The sequence below is a fragment of the Oncorhynchus clarkii genome, chromosome 1, assembly GCF_045791955.1.
Source record: "Oncorhynchus clarkii lewisi isolate Uvic-CL-2024 chromosome 1, UVic_Ocla_1.0, whole genome shotgun sequence".
Lineage (NCBI taxonomy): Eukaryota > Metazoa > Chordata > Actinopteri > Salmoniformes > Salmonidae > Oncorhynchus > Oncorhynchus clarkii.
Window position 1 is genome coordinate 9,164,347 of NC_092147.1, and position 13,613 is coordinate 9,177,959.

At 40.1% G+C, this 13,613-nt stretch overlaps 1 protein-coding gene across 4 annotated transcripts in view; it reads left to right on the top strand.

Moving 5' to 3' along the window:
- The window catches only part of LOC139418943 (guanine nucleotide-binding protein subunit beta-4), a 35,109-nt gene that overhangs the window by 1,557 nt on the left and 19,939 nt on the right, over window positions 1-13,613 (top strand). Inside the window, exon 1 of one of the 4 annotated variants that reach the window (XM_071168851.1) lies at window positions 11,938-12,161. The exons of 2 other annotated variants lie outside the window; for them this stretch is intronic. The gene's annotated coding sequence lies outside the window, so the exon portion shown is untranslated. Of the gene's footprint in view, window positions 1-11,937; window positions 12,162-13,613 lie in introns of those variants that run through there. One more of the 4 variants, XM_071169026.1, reaches the window with a different exon arrangement.

The following is a 13,613-nucleotide window of genomic DNA, read 5'->3' on the forward strand; positions in this document are numbered from 1 at the left end:
TTGGGATGGGGAGCAAGGTTGATCTATCTTATTGTCTTTGCAGTTACATAGACTGAGTTTCAGTGAGTATACACAGTATACACACACAATGTCATTTTATGCATTCCCATGGGGAAATACAGCTAACAGAGCAGGTTCATATGAAAAAAAGACCAGTGTATTGATCAGCAATGAGCATATACAAACCCAGACCAGCCATCTCAAAACCATGGGTGTCAAATTATATAAATTATAAAGCATTTATTTTATAGTTCACCAGATGGTGAGATGGTTGCTGAATAGTTGTTCCAAATGGCTTATTATAAATGGGTCAGGCCATGCCAGGGCGGTGAAAGAATGTGGAACGCTGGGCGTATCAACATCTATTTTCCTCCACAGATGAAGAGTTGCAGAGAGGGAGGTACTGGCCATATTTTAAGTCACTTTAGCGCTCTTCAAGAGGGCTTTTTTTTCAAAAAAAAAAAAAAAAAGATCCATTATGCTATAGAAGCTCTGGCTCTCCCTGGCTCTGGCTCTCCCTGGCTCTGGCTCTCCCTCTGGCACCTACCTACTTGACGTCATTTGCCATTTATGAGGGTTGCCCGGGCAACATCCATCCTCCCCGGGAGATATGTCTGGTGGACAAGACAGGGTATACTCTTTGTACATGTTTTAATTGCCTTCGATACAGTGGTAATAATACATGTAGGCCATTGAAGTACATCAGGGCATGAAGAAGAAAACATGGGGAATGCATATAAAAATAGCATATCAAAAGCTGTTTTGGCATGATATCTCATTAGTGCTTCTCATCTCATCCTAACATGATATCTCATTAGTGCTTCTCATCTCATCCTAACATGGGCATCTAGCAGAGGAGGCTGGTGGGATAGGAGGACTTGCTCATTGTAATGTCTGGAATGGAATAAATGGAACGGAGTCATAACGTGGTTTCCATATGTTTGATGTGTTTATACCGTTCTATTTATTCTATTCCAGTCATTGCAATGAGCCCGTGTAGCTCTTCCCACCAGCCGTCCTCTGGCACCTAGCTACATATTGTGTTAATGGCTGTTTTGGAGCTGTCCTCCAAGGGTATTGTGTGCCTTAAAGTGGTAGTAATGTAGTTCAACATGAGATGCTGTGATCTGGTATTATTGCGTGTTGCAGGCGGTTAAGGCCAGACCACACCCTAATAGGGTCATTTCTCCCCTTAATCATATCACAATCAACTTACAAGTATTCAGAGCCCTTCCCTTTTTACACATTTTGTTGTTACTTTACTGCCTTATTCTAAAATAGATTAAATGATTATTTTTCCTCAGCAATCTACACACAATACCCCATAATGACAAAGTGAAAACAGGTTTACTTTTTTTTGCAAATGTATTAAATATAAAAAACAGCAATACATTATTTACATAAGTATTCAGACCCTTTGCTATGAGACTCGAAATTGAGCTCAGGTGCATCCTGTTTCCATTGATCATCTTTGAGATGTTTCTACAACTTGATTGGAGTCCACCTGTGGTAAATTCAATTGATTGGACATGATTTGGAAAGGCACACGCCTGTCTATATAAGGTCCCACAGTTGACAGTGCATGTCAGAGCAAAAACCAAGCCATGAGGTCAAAGGAATTGTCCTAGAACCCAATGATCACTCTGACAGAGCTCCAGAGTTCCTCTGTGGAGATGGGAGAACCTTACAGAAGGACAACCATCTAGCGCGGTGGTATAAGGCCAGAGATTCTGGGTTCGAGCCCAGGCTCTATCGCAGCCGGCCGCGATCGGGAGGTCCATGGGGCGACGCACAATTGGCCCAGCGTCGTCCAGGTTAGGGATAGTTTGGCTGGCAGGGATATCCTTGTCTCATCGCGCACTAGCGACTCCTGTGGCGGGCCGTGCGCAGTGCACACTGACCAGGTCGCCAGGTGTACGGTGTTTCCTCAGACACATTGGTGCGGCTGGCTTCCGGGTTGGATGTGCATTGTGTTAAGAAGCAGTGCGGCTAGGTTGTGTTTTGGAGGATGCATGGCTCTCAACCTTTGCCTCTCCCGAGTCTGTATGGGAGTTGCAGCGATGTGCCTTGAATTCAAAATAAATCACAGACAGTGTCACTAGCAAAGCACCCCCACACCATAACACCTCCTCTTCCATGGGTGACAGTGGAAAATAAACATGTGAAGATCATCAGTTCACCCACACCTCAACTCACAAAGACACGGAGGTTGGAACCAGAAATATCCAATTTGGACTCTAGACCAAAGGACACATTTCCACTGGGCTAATGTCCATTGCTTGTGTTTCATTGCTCGTGTTTCTTGAAGCAATTCAACCACGAAGGCCTGATTCACAGTCTCCTCTGAACAGTTGATTTTGAGATGTGTTTGTTACTTGAACTTTATGAAGCATTTGTTTGGGCTGCAATCTGAGGCTGGTAACTCTAATGAACTTATCCTCTGCAGCAGAGGTAACTCTGGGTCTTCTCTTCCCGTGGCGGTCCTCATGAGAGCCAGTTTCATTATAGTGCTTGGAGGTTTTTGCGACTACACTTGAAGAAACGTTCAAAGTTCTTGAAATTTTCCATATTGACTGACCTTCATGTCTTAAAGTAATGATGAACTGTTGTTTCTCTTTGCTTATTTGAGCTGTTCTTTCCATAATATGGACTTGGTCTCTTACCAAATAGGGCTATCTTCAGTATACCACCCCTACCTTGTCATAACAGAACTGATTGGCTCAAACGCATTAAGAAGGAAAGAAATTCCACAAATTAACTTTTAACAAGGCACACATTTTACTTAAAACCAATTCCGGGTGATTACCTCATAAAGCTGGTTGAGAGAATGCCAATAATGTGCAAAGCTGTCATAAAAGCAAAAAGTGGCTATTTGAAGAATCTCAAATATAAAATATATTTAGATTTGTTGAACACTTTTTTTGGTTACTACATGATTCCATATGTATTATTTCATAGTTTTGATGTCTTCACTATTATTCTACAATGTAGAAAATAGTCAAAATAAAGAAAAAACCCTTGAATGAGTAGGTGTTCAAAAACTTTTGACCGGTAGTGTACTGAGTAAAGGGTCTGAATACTTATGTAAATGTGATATTTCAGTGTAATACATTTGTAAAAAAATTATAAAAACCTGTTTTTGCTTTGTTATTATGGGGTATTGTGTGTAGATTGATGAGGGGGAAAAGCAATTAAATCTATTTTATAATAACGCTGGAACGTAACAAAATGTTGAAAAAGTGAAAGGGGTCTGAATACTTTCCGAATGCACGGTATTCCAGTTGAATGTAGGCACAAATAGGAAATCTGTCTGTATTAAAAAAAAAAACGGAAATATTTTATTAAAATATGCAACTGAGGCGATATCTCATTAAATATTCACAGATTTGCATACAATGCAACAAAATAAATTGGGACACTGGATGAAGAAAATATTTTGGTTTAATGTTGTTAACACACTCTAACTTGTCCAGAGCAGATTGTGGACAAATTATTCTTTCAATCTTTCTATCTGTAAAATATTAGACATGTACTTCAAATGCAAATCTAAATTATTGATCTAAGTCCACTTTAAAGTGGATAAAATTAAAATTAAAATGTTGATGACAGTTGTATGATGAACTAAAGAAAATATACATTTTCATCAAGTTTTTGAAATGTTTCTGTTAACCTTTTGAAAATACTAATATTAATGGGCCAAAAAACACAAACAAAATGTATAGGTAGATGCAAAAATGTAATTTCAGCCTGTGAAGCCTGGCCTTAATTTGCAATAGCGTGTGTGTGTTATTATTGTATATTGTATTTATTTTTATTAAAGTAGGCCTTGTCTACTTCTTTTACCTACACTACAGTTTTTACCATATGTCAATGACTCTAGCAAGCAAGAGGAACTTTTTTTTAAATTAAGGATATCAATGCATCACCTTTATCAGATGCAGTATTTCAGCAAGCCAAATTCCCCAGTTTTTCCTAAGTGTTTATGAAGTGTTACTGTATCTGTCAATCATGGCTGGAAAACAATAGAGGTATACTGTACAGGCAGGGTACCTGGTTCAGAGCTCTGAGGCTATTTAGAGCTTCTGCTGCTTCTTTTTGTCAGGACACCAAGTTATTGATGTTCTATTTTTACAGTGTCAATTCGCTCCATTCCCTCTCCTTTTGGTTGCCAAGCAATCGACCAAGGGACCTGATTGGAGAATGACGTGCTGCTTGCTGGACATATTGACTCTGATTTCAGTTGGCTAATAAACTCCTTTTAATAGGGGGTGGATGATACCCGTGAGATGGTTGGGGGGTTTGATGTGATCTAAGATGTTAAATGCCATTGCTATTTCACCCTTTCACATCTGTTGGATGAAGCAACTACCAAGCATGAGAGAAATACATTCACTGGGAGGCATTTCAGTTTATTGACTTGATACAGATGTCAGATCTCTTTTTATCATTATTATCGTAGCAAAAATAATCCTGCAGCAACAGGATTTTAATGTTTTAGTCCATAATGTTGCGTGATAGGTGGTTAGGCGTTTACAGTGCATTCGGAAAGTATTCAGACCCCTTCCACTTTTTCAACATTTTGTTACGTTACAGCCTTATTCTAAAATTGATTAAATTGTTTTTCTCCCCCCTCATCAATCTACACACAATAACCCCATAATGACAAAGCAAAAGCAGGTTTTTAGACATTTTTGCAAATGTATCACAAATAAAAACACTGAAATATCACATTTCCATAAGTATTCAGACCCTTTACTCAGTACTTTGTTGAAGCACCTTTGTCAGCGATTACAGCCTCGAGTCTTCTTGGGTATGACGCTACAAGCCTGGCACACCTGAATTTGGAGAATTTTTCCCATTCTTCTCTGCAGATCCTCTCAAGCTCTGTCAGGTTAGATGGGGAGCGTCGCTGCACAGCTACTATCAGGTCTCTCCAGAGATGTTCGATCGGGTTCAGGTCTGAGCGCTCAGGAGCACGGTTTCATCAAGGATCTCTCTGTACTTTGCTCTGTTCATCTTTCCCTTGATCCTGACAAGTCTCCCAGTCCCTGCCGCTGAAAAACATCCCCACAGCATGATGCTGCCACCACTATGCTTCACTGTAGGGATGGTGCCAGGTTTCTTCCAGACGTGACGCTTGGCATTCAGACCAAAGAGTTCAATCTTGGTTTCATCAGGCCAGAGAATCTTGTTTCTCATGGTCTGAGAGTTCTTTGGCAAACTCCAAGTGGGCTGTCATGTGCCTTTTACTGAGGAGTGAATTCCATCTGGCCACTATCATAAAGGCCTGATTGGTGGAGTAATGCAGAGATGGTTGTCCTGGAAGGTTCTCCCATCTCAACAAAGGAACTCTGGAGCTCTGTCAGAATGACCGTCAGGTTCTTGGTCAGCTCCCTGACCAAGGCCCGGCCCTTCTCACCCGATTGCTCAGTTTGGCCGGACGGCCAACTCTAGGTGGTTCCAAACTTCTTCAATTTAAGAATAATGGAGGACACTGTGTTCTTGGGAACCTTCAATGTTGCAGACATTTTTTGGTACCCTTACCCAGATCTGTGCCTCGACACAATCCTGTCTTGGAGCTTTACGGACATTTCCTTAGACCTCATGGCTTGGTTTTTGCTCTGATACGCACTGTCAACTGTGGGACCTTATATAGACAGGTGTGTGCCTTTCCAAATCATGTCCAATCAATTGAATTTACCACAGGTGGACTCCAATCAAGTTGTAGAAACATCTCAAGGATGATCAAGGGAAACAGGATGCACCGGAACTCAATTTCGAGTCTCATAGCAAAGGGTCTGAATACTTATGTAAATGAGGTGTTTCTGTTTTTTATTTTTAATACATTTTCCCCAAAAAATCTAAAAACCTGTATTCGCTTTGTCATTATGGGTACTGGGTGTAGATTGATGAGGACATACTTTAAAAAAAAATCAAATTTAGTATAAGGCAGTAACGTAACAAAATGTGGAAAAAGTCAAGTGCACTGTAGCTGGACAAAAGTAGGGTACACAAAAAGTGTTAGTGTGGGTTTTCAGTGAACTTATAAGTAAATCGCAAAGCTCATCTGCATTTCCTGCTGCGCAGGAATATTCTCAGCAACAAAAGAGTGATCGAATTATGATCCTACACCTGTAATTTACTGACTTGAATGATGGTATCAAGTCAAATGTATAATGCAGTGGCCTGCCATTATTAGAGGGTTTCCATAGATTCATATGAATTTGATATTAGATTCATGTATTATTGACTACAGAGTTATTACCATTATTGTGTTGTCGTCAGTGTAATATTTTGCAGTTTATGAGATAGGTCTTTGGAGGTTTGTCTCTACAACGCTTAGATATGGCAAAATTAGGGCAGGCCAGAATATTGGACAAGGTTGCATTTAGCCATACACCCAGATAAAAGGGTCCAAACGAAACAGTGACATGACATAATTTGCCCTGTGTTGTGTTACTGGGGACGTGACCAACCTCCTCTCTTTTTCCAAGAAACTACAGAGACACCAGCTAATACAGGAATAATTGACATTGTTATGAAACTGTGAGAATACTGCCAACATTTGACGGGAATAGACTTTGTTCAGTCTTGTTGCGGTAATGTTCAGACCTCAGAACAGTTCAACGTTGCATGATTTCAGATATAAATTGACAAAATTGTTTGGTGGCATTCAAAGTCTTAATGCTTTATTTAAATGGCCTTCACAGCATATCAAACCAGAAACAATTGTTGGTTTAGCACTGGTCCAAAACCAGTCTAAAAGGTGAAACGTCAAAGCAATATTCCAGTATAACATACCATTACCCTGCATCATAGGACTACATCCTTGAATCAACAACACAGGGATCTTTATTAGCTGTCATCGTAATCCTAATCCTCATAATGCATTTAGGAAAAAGGGATTGGCTGGGGTAATCTACTGCTGTGTGAATTCAATTAGACTTAATCTGACCCCATGCCATTCCAAGAGGAAGACAAGGACTGTGCAAATTTATCTCCCCTTAATTGATTATAGCGCTCGCAGAGATTAGGAAAAGCCTGTCCCACTGCTCTCTTTCATTGGCCCCATAAAAAATTCAGCGCCGTTCTAATGGAGAGAAATCCTGTTCTACTATTTACCCCCTATACTCTGGAATGAGACCAGACACACCTTTCCCTGGTGCTGTCATTCATAATACGTATACACGATGAATCATATTGTAGCTAATTTGAGATGTAGCCTGGACCGGGACTCAAACCCAAGTTCAGCGACTGTCTAACCAACACTTTAACTATTACACCAAGAGTTACGAACCCCTTGATGAGGTCGCTAGGTGATGTGTTAAAAGGATGGTTCACCCAAATTCCAAAATTACATTTTGGTTTCCTTACCCTGTAAGCAGTCTACGGACAAGGTATGACAGCAATCTATGTTTTGGTTTTAGTTTCCCTGGCATTGTTTCCAAATGCATTTGTGGCACAAATCCCCATTCAAGTCATGGCACCGATATAAACATTTTTCGCGCATCACAATTTGAGTTACTTTCGGATGATTTGGACATAATAACGCAAAAAATTTAAATATCAGTCCCATGATTTGAATGGGATTTGTGCCACAAACGCTAAAAAAAACCCATAGGTGTTGGGTTAAGGTCGCTACAATATCGGTCGCTCTTAGAATTAGTGGTGACTCTAGGAACCCTGGAGTTCCTCAAGGAACCATTGCTAGTCAATGGTTCATATTTGCACCTTCGGTTAGTTGAGAGGTTCTTGTAGGAACCCTGGACTGGAGGTGTGGCTTAGTAGGGACGTGGCATTGAGTTAGATCTTTTTAAGCCACCCGTGGGCATAAATGTAATTCCTGTTCATGTGTTATTTTTGATTGTCATCACAATGTTTATGTTCCAAACATAAAGAAGTGACTTTGTTGAGCTTCACAATCAATTTTGGATACTTTTGAAAAATGCTAATATCGTTCCCATGATTTGAATGGGAGTTGCGCCACAAAGGCTGAAACATTAGAATGTGGAAACCTATGCGGAGTCAGATGAAACGTCAACATCCTTTTTTCAGGGATACAGTATTTTCAACCTAACGTCAATTTCCCCTTAAAAACAGATGTTGGAACTCCTTTCTACGCCTCCTACGTTTGCTTACTGCCAGAGAAACTAAACCGAAGCATGGATTGCTGTCATAATTTGTCCATAAACTGTTTACAGGATAAGGAAACCCATGTACAATTTTGAAATTTGGGTGAATTATAATTACCATTTAATTACAATACAACATAACAGATTAACAGGGATGACGTTTAGGCCCAAGTGTGGCCTAAAATATCTATATGAAAGCCACGCCTCTACTAAGCCACACCTCCAGTCCAGGATTCCTCCAGGAACCCTTTTCTACATTTAAACATTAAAGGTTTCTCCAAGAACCCCGACAACTAACCAAAGGTGCAAATATGAACCATTGACTAGCAATGTTTACTTGAGGAACTCCAGGGGTTCCTTGAAGATCTCCACAGTTCCTTGTTCCACCAGTTCTAATAGTGTATGTTTTGCATATCAATTGCAAAATTGTGTAGGCCTAATCACACTGTATTCCTAAATTCTTCAAAAAATTGATAATAATAAATATTAAATGGGCAATCTGCAGTTGCTACATCCATTTTTGGACATATAAATGAATTATATGTAGGCTGCCCATTGATTCTTGAAGAATATAACTTAGAAATGCCTCATAACTCAATCATAACTCAATCATAACTCAATCATAACTCAATCACGCCTCCAACTCAATCATCAAGTTTGCAGACAACACAACAGTAGTAAGCCTGATTACCAACAATGATGAGACAGCCAACAGGGAAGAGGTTAGTGCCATGGCCGAGTGGTGCCAGGAAAATAACCTCTCACTCAACGTCAACAAAACAAAGGAGCTGATCGTGGACTTCAGGAAACAGCAGAGGGAGCACGCCCCTATCCACATTGACGTGACCGCAGAGGAGAAGGTGGAAAGCTTCAAGTTATTCAGCGTACACATCACTGTCGATCCGAAAAGGTCCACCCTCATAGACAATGTGGTGAAGAAGGCAACAGCCCCTCTTCAACCTCAGGAGGCTGAAGAAATTTGTCTTGGCCCCTAAAACCCTCACAAACCTTTACAGATGCACAATTGAGAGCATCCTGTCGGGCTGTATCACTGCCTGGTACGGCAACTGCACCGCCCACAACCGCAGGGCTCTCCAGAGGATGGTGCAGACTGCCAAATGCATCACCAGGGGCAAACTACCTGCTCTCCAGGACACCTACAGCACCCGATGTCACAGGAAGGTCAAAAATATCAACAAGGACATCAACCACCTGAGCCACGGACAGCTATCATCCAGAAGGTGAGGTCAGTACAGGTGCATTAAAGCTATGACCGAGAGACTGAAAAACAGCTTCTATCTCAAGGCCATTAGAATGTTAAATAGCTATCACTAGCCGGCTTCCACACGGTTGTGCAACCCTGCACCCTGCACAGTTGAAGTCGGAAGTTTACATACACCTTAGCCAAATACATTTAAACTCCGTTTTTCACAATTCCTGACATTTAATCCGAGTAAAAATTCCCTGTCCTAGGTCAGTTAGGAACACCACTTTATTTTAAGAATGTGAAATGTCAATGAATTTTGGCCCATTCCTCCTGACAGAGCTGGTGTAACTGAGTCATGTTTGTAGGCCTCCTTGCTCGCACACGCTTTTTCAGTTCTGCCCACAAATGTTTTATAGGATTGAGGTCAGGGCTTTGTGAAGGCCACTCCAATACCTTGACTTTGTTGTTCTTAAGCCATTTTGTTACAACTTTGGAAGTATGCTTGGGGTCATTGTTTTCCTACCTCATGATGCCATCTATTTTTTTGAAGTGCACCAGTCCCTCCTGCAGCAAAGCATCCCCACAACATGATGCTGCCACCCCCGTTTTTCACGGTTGGGATGGTGTTCTTCGGCTTGCAAGCCTACCCCTTTTTCCTCCAAACATAATGATGGTCATTATGGCCAAACAGTTATATTTTTGTTTCATCAGACCAGAGGACATTTCTCCAAAAAGTACGATCTTTGTCCCCATGTGCAGTTGCAAACCGTAGTCTGTTTTTTTTAATGGCGGTTTGGGAGCAGTAGCTTCTTCCCTGCTGAGCGGCCTTTCAGGTTATGTCGATATAGGACTCGTTTTACTGTGGATATAGATACTTTTGTAACCTGTTTCCTCCAGCATCTTCACACGGTCCTTTGCTGTTGTTCTGGGATTGATTTGCACTTTTCGCACCAAAGGACGTTCATCTCTAGGAGGCATGGTCCCATGGCGTTTATACTTGCGTACTATTGTTTGTACAGACGAATGTGGTACCTTCTGCCGTTTGGAAATTGCCCCCAAGGATGAACCAGACTTGTGGAGGTCTACAATTATTTTTCTGAGGTCTTGGCTGATTTTCCCATGATGTCAAGCAAAGAGGCACTGAGTTTGAAGGTTGGCCTTGAAATACATCCACAGGTACACCTCCAATTGACTCAAATGATGTCAATTTGCCTAACAGAAGCTTCTAAAGCATGACATAATTTTCAGGAATATCCCAAGCTGTTTAAAGGCACAGTCAACTTAGTGTATGTGAACTTCTGACCCACTGGAATTGTGATACAGTGAACTATAAGTGAAATAATCTGTCTGTAAACAATTGTTGGAAAAATTACTTGTGTCGTGCACAAAGTAGATGTACTAACCGACTTGCCAAAACTATAGTTGGTTAACAAGACATTTGTGGAGGTGTTGGAAAATGAGTTTTAATAACTCTAACCTAAGTGTATGTAAACTTCCAACTTCAACTGTACATAGACTTGGAATCACTGGGCACTTTAATAATGGAACACTAGTCACTTTAATAATGTTTGCATACTGGTTTATTCTTCTCATATGTAAATACTGTTTTTTATTCTACTGTATTTTAGGCAATGCCACTCCGATCGAATATTTATATATTTTTTAATTTCATTTTTTAACTTTTAGACTTGTGTGTATTGTTGTGAATTGTTAGATACTACTGTACTGTTGGAGATAGGAACACAAGCATTTTTCTACGCATGCAATAACATCTGCTAAATATGTGTGAACAGTAACATTTAATTTTATAAACTTAATTCAACTGTCATACCCCATCAGAACCTATAATATGAACTTATTTTACTCCAACGTTTGTAAACAAAGTAAATGTAAACAAACACTACAAATGTAAACAAACACTTCAAAACATGGTTAAAATTATAATTTTGATATCATGGATGCTCCGTCCTCACATCCATAGCTCTGTTATTAATTTGAGAGTGGTTACATTTCTCCAACCTCATACCCCAGCCTTTTCCCTTAACAGTCGGGGACCAGCTTTGATATTGTTTCAACTGCTGATTGACGTTTTAAGTAAACACGGAATTACTTTGGAATTTCGTCATCGTAAAGCACTCTGTCGCCCCTCTTACTGCACACTTCCCTTCCCAATCCACTGTGTGGCTCAAGAGCCACAGCTGTAACCGATACAACATGATGAAGGAATAATAAATGCATTCGGCGGTTAAAGCTTCTTCAACATTTGAAAATAATATCAAATAGTGTGCAGAACTCTGCAATAGCTTTTCACGCACATCATTGTACCTATTTGTTTTATGTACTCCGTTCTTTCGTTTTATTGAGGGAGCTGACAGACAATACCATTTTCCTGTGGGTAAAACAAAGCTATTGCGACACGATTGATTTGCTCATTATTGCACAAGAAAAACGGACACTTAAGTAAGTAGAGCAAACTCACTGAAATAAATGTAAAAACGTGTCTTATGAATACGTTTGAACATGTTTTAGAAATAGGTCATATTAAAACAAACTACATCTCTGTGAGTGCACCCCTCGGCGCACTGTTGCCATGTTCCCAGTTTCCTCATGGGTGTGGTGATTAGATTGGTTGGTGAACATTCTGTCAAATCCTGACCGAGTTGCGCGAGTCCCTGGCCCTTTAAATCAGTTAAATTGTCTTAAAATTAATACCGCTATCTTGACATTTCTTTCACAACCGAGACCATGTTTGCCATTTGAAAACGGACTATCGTGACACTGATTGGAACGACGTGGACAGTCCCCAAAAAATCCAGTTTCAGGTAAAAACGTGTGCTAAACGAGCTGAACCTCTTGGCATTTTCTTGGTTTTATTTCCTGCTTTGGGTACACCCTATACAATACGGTTTGATGTCGGCCTTTGTTTTGCATTGAGGTTGCAAAACATTAAGAGATGAATTGATACATTAAAAACCCCATATATTGAATAGTGTTCATCATAATAGCTACTTATATATCTTTCAAGGCTTGCAGTTTTTCTCACCGAAGCTTTTATTGGTGATGATTCGGTGTTATCGAAACGCGGCCTTGCACGTCTGACGGAAATAAACGACGTAGGCTATAGATTAATAAGACTATATTCACGATTATAATAACGAAGCCTTATTCAGATATGTAGAGCAAGATACCGGTGGTATTCATTTTTCGTCTTCATTTTTTATATTTACATTAATCAATTATAGATGACATTCTGTTCATTTGAGCGGCAACTTGTAGCAAGCCTGCTAATGTAACGGGGCGCATATATTGCTTAATTTGCTGCATATTTTGTCTTGAAAATACCTGCCACGATCATTGATATGGGTTTGGAGACATAAAATATCTCAACAATTCATTTTGTCAAAGCAACACGTGTTCAAGAATCTGTCAGAACAGAGAGGAACCTTCCAGTTCAGTGTTGAGGTGCTGTTACAACGTAACAATATTGTAACAAAGTTGGGACTTTCATATATCCTATCTCTCTGATTGTATCCACAATCCGTATTAAAATGATAGCCATTTTCCTATAGTTTCTTAGTCCTGTAACTAGAGCACTGTTTGTTTTTGCTGTAGTTATTATTTATACAGTACATATGCAGTATGATACAGTTTAAAACAATATCATTACATGTTTAATAAGGCCTCAAACCAGACCAGTTGAGGTAATGCAGTGTTGTAAACAGCATTACCACTATCTGTTATCTTAGTATGTAAACTTTGACCTGTTATACTGTAGCTGTTCGTGAACTGGTAGGCAATAGAACAAAAACATGCTGGGTATGTTTTAGTAAGGTTTATCTTGTTACAGTGGCTATGCGATAAGTGGCAAATGATTTATTAGAGAAAATATGAAGATCATGATTGATATGCATCTATCTTATACTGCATGCATTTCATGCATCTCCTAATGTCTGCACTTGTAAATACTGCCGTGTAAATACTCAGCTTGTCCGGGAAATAATTAGCCTATTTGGGCAGTCAATTCGAGTGATATAATTCTCCAGAAGTTTGGAATAGTCATTCTGGGAAGTGAACAAGTTGTCACCTGGTAGGGCTTCCACGTCTCGTTTCGTCTTCACACAGGTTTAAGTCATGTCCACCTCTTGGAAACTATGCATTACCCTATTGGAGATTGCTCCTGAGTGGCGCAGTGGTCTAAGGCACTGCATCGCAGTGCTCGATGTGTCACTACAGTCCCTGGTTCGAATCCCAGCTGTATCACATCCGGCTGTGAT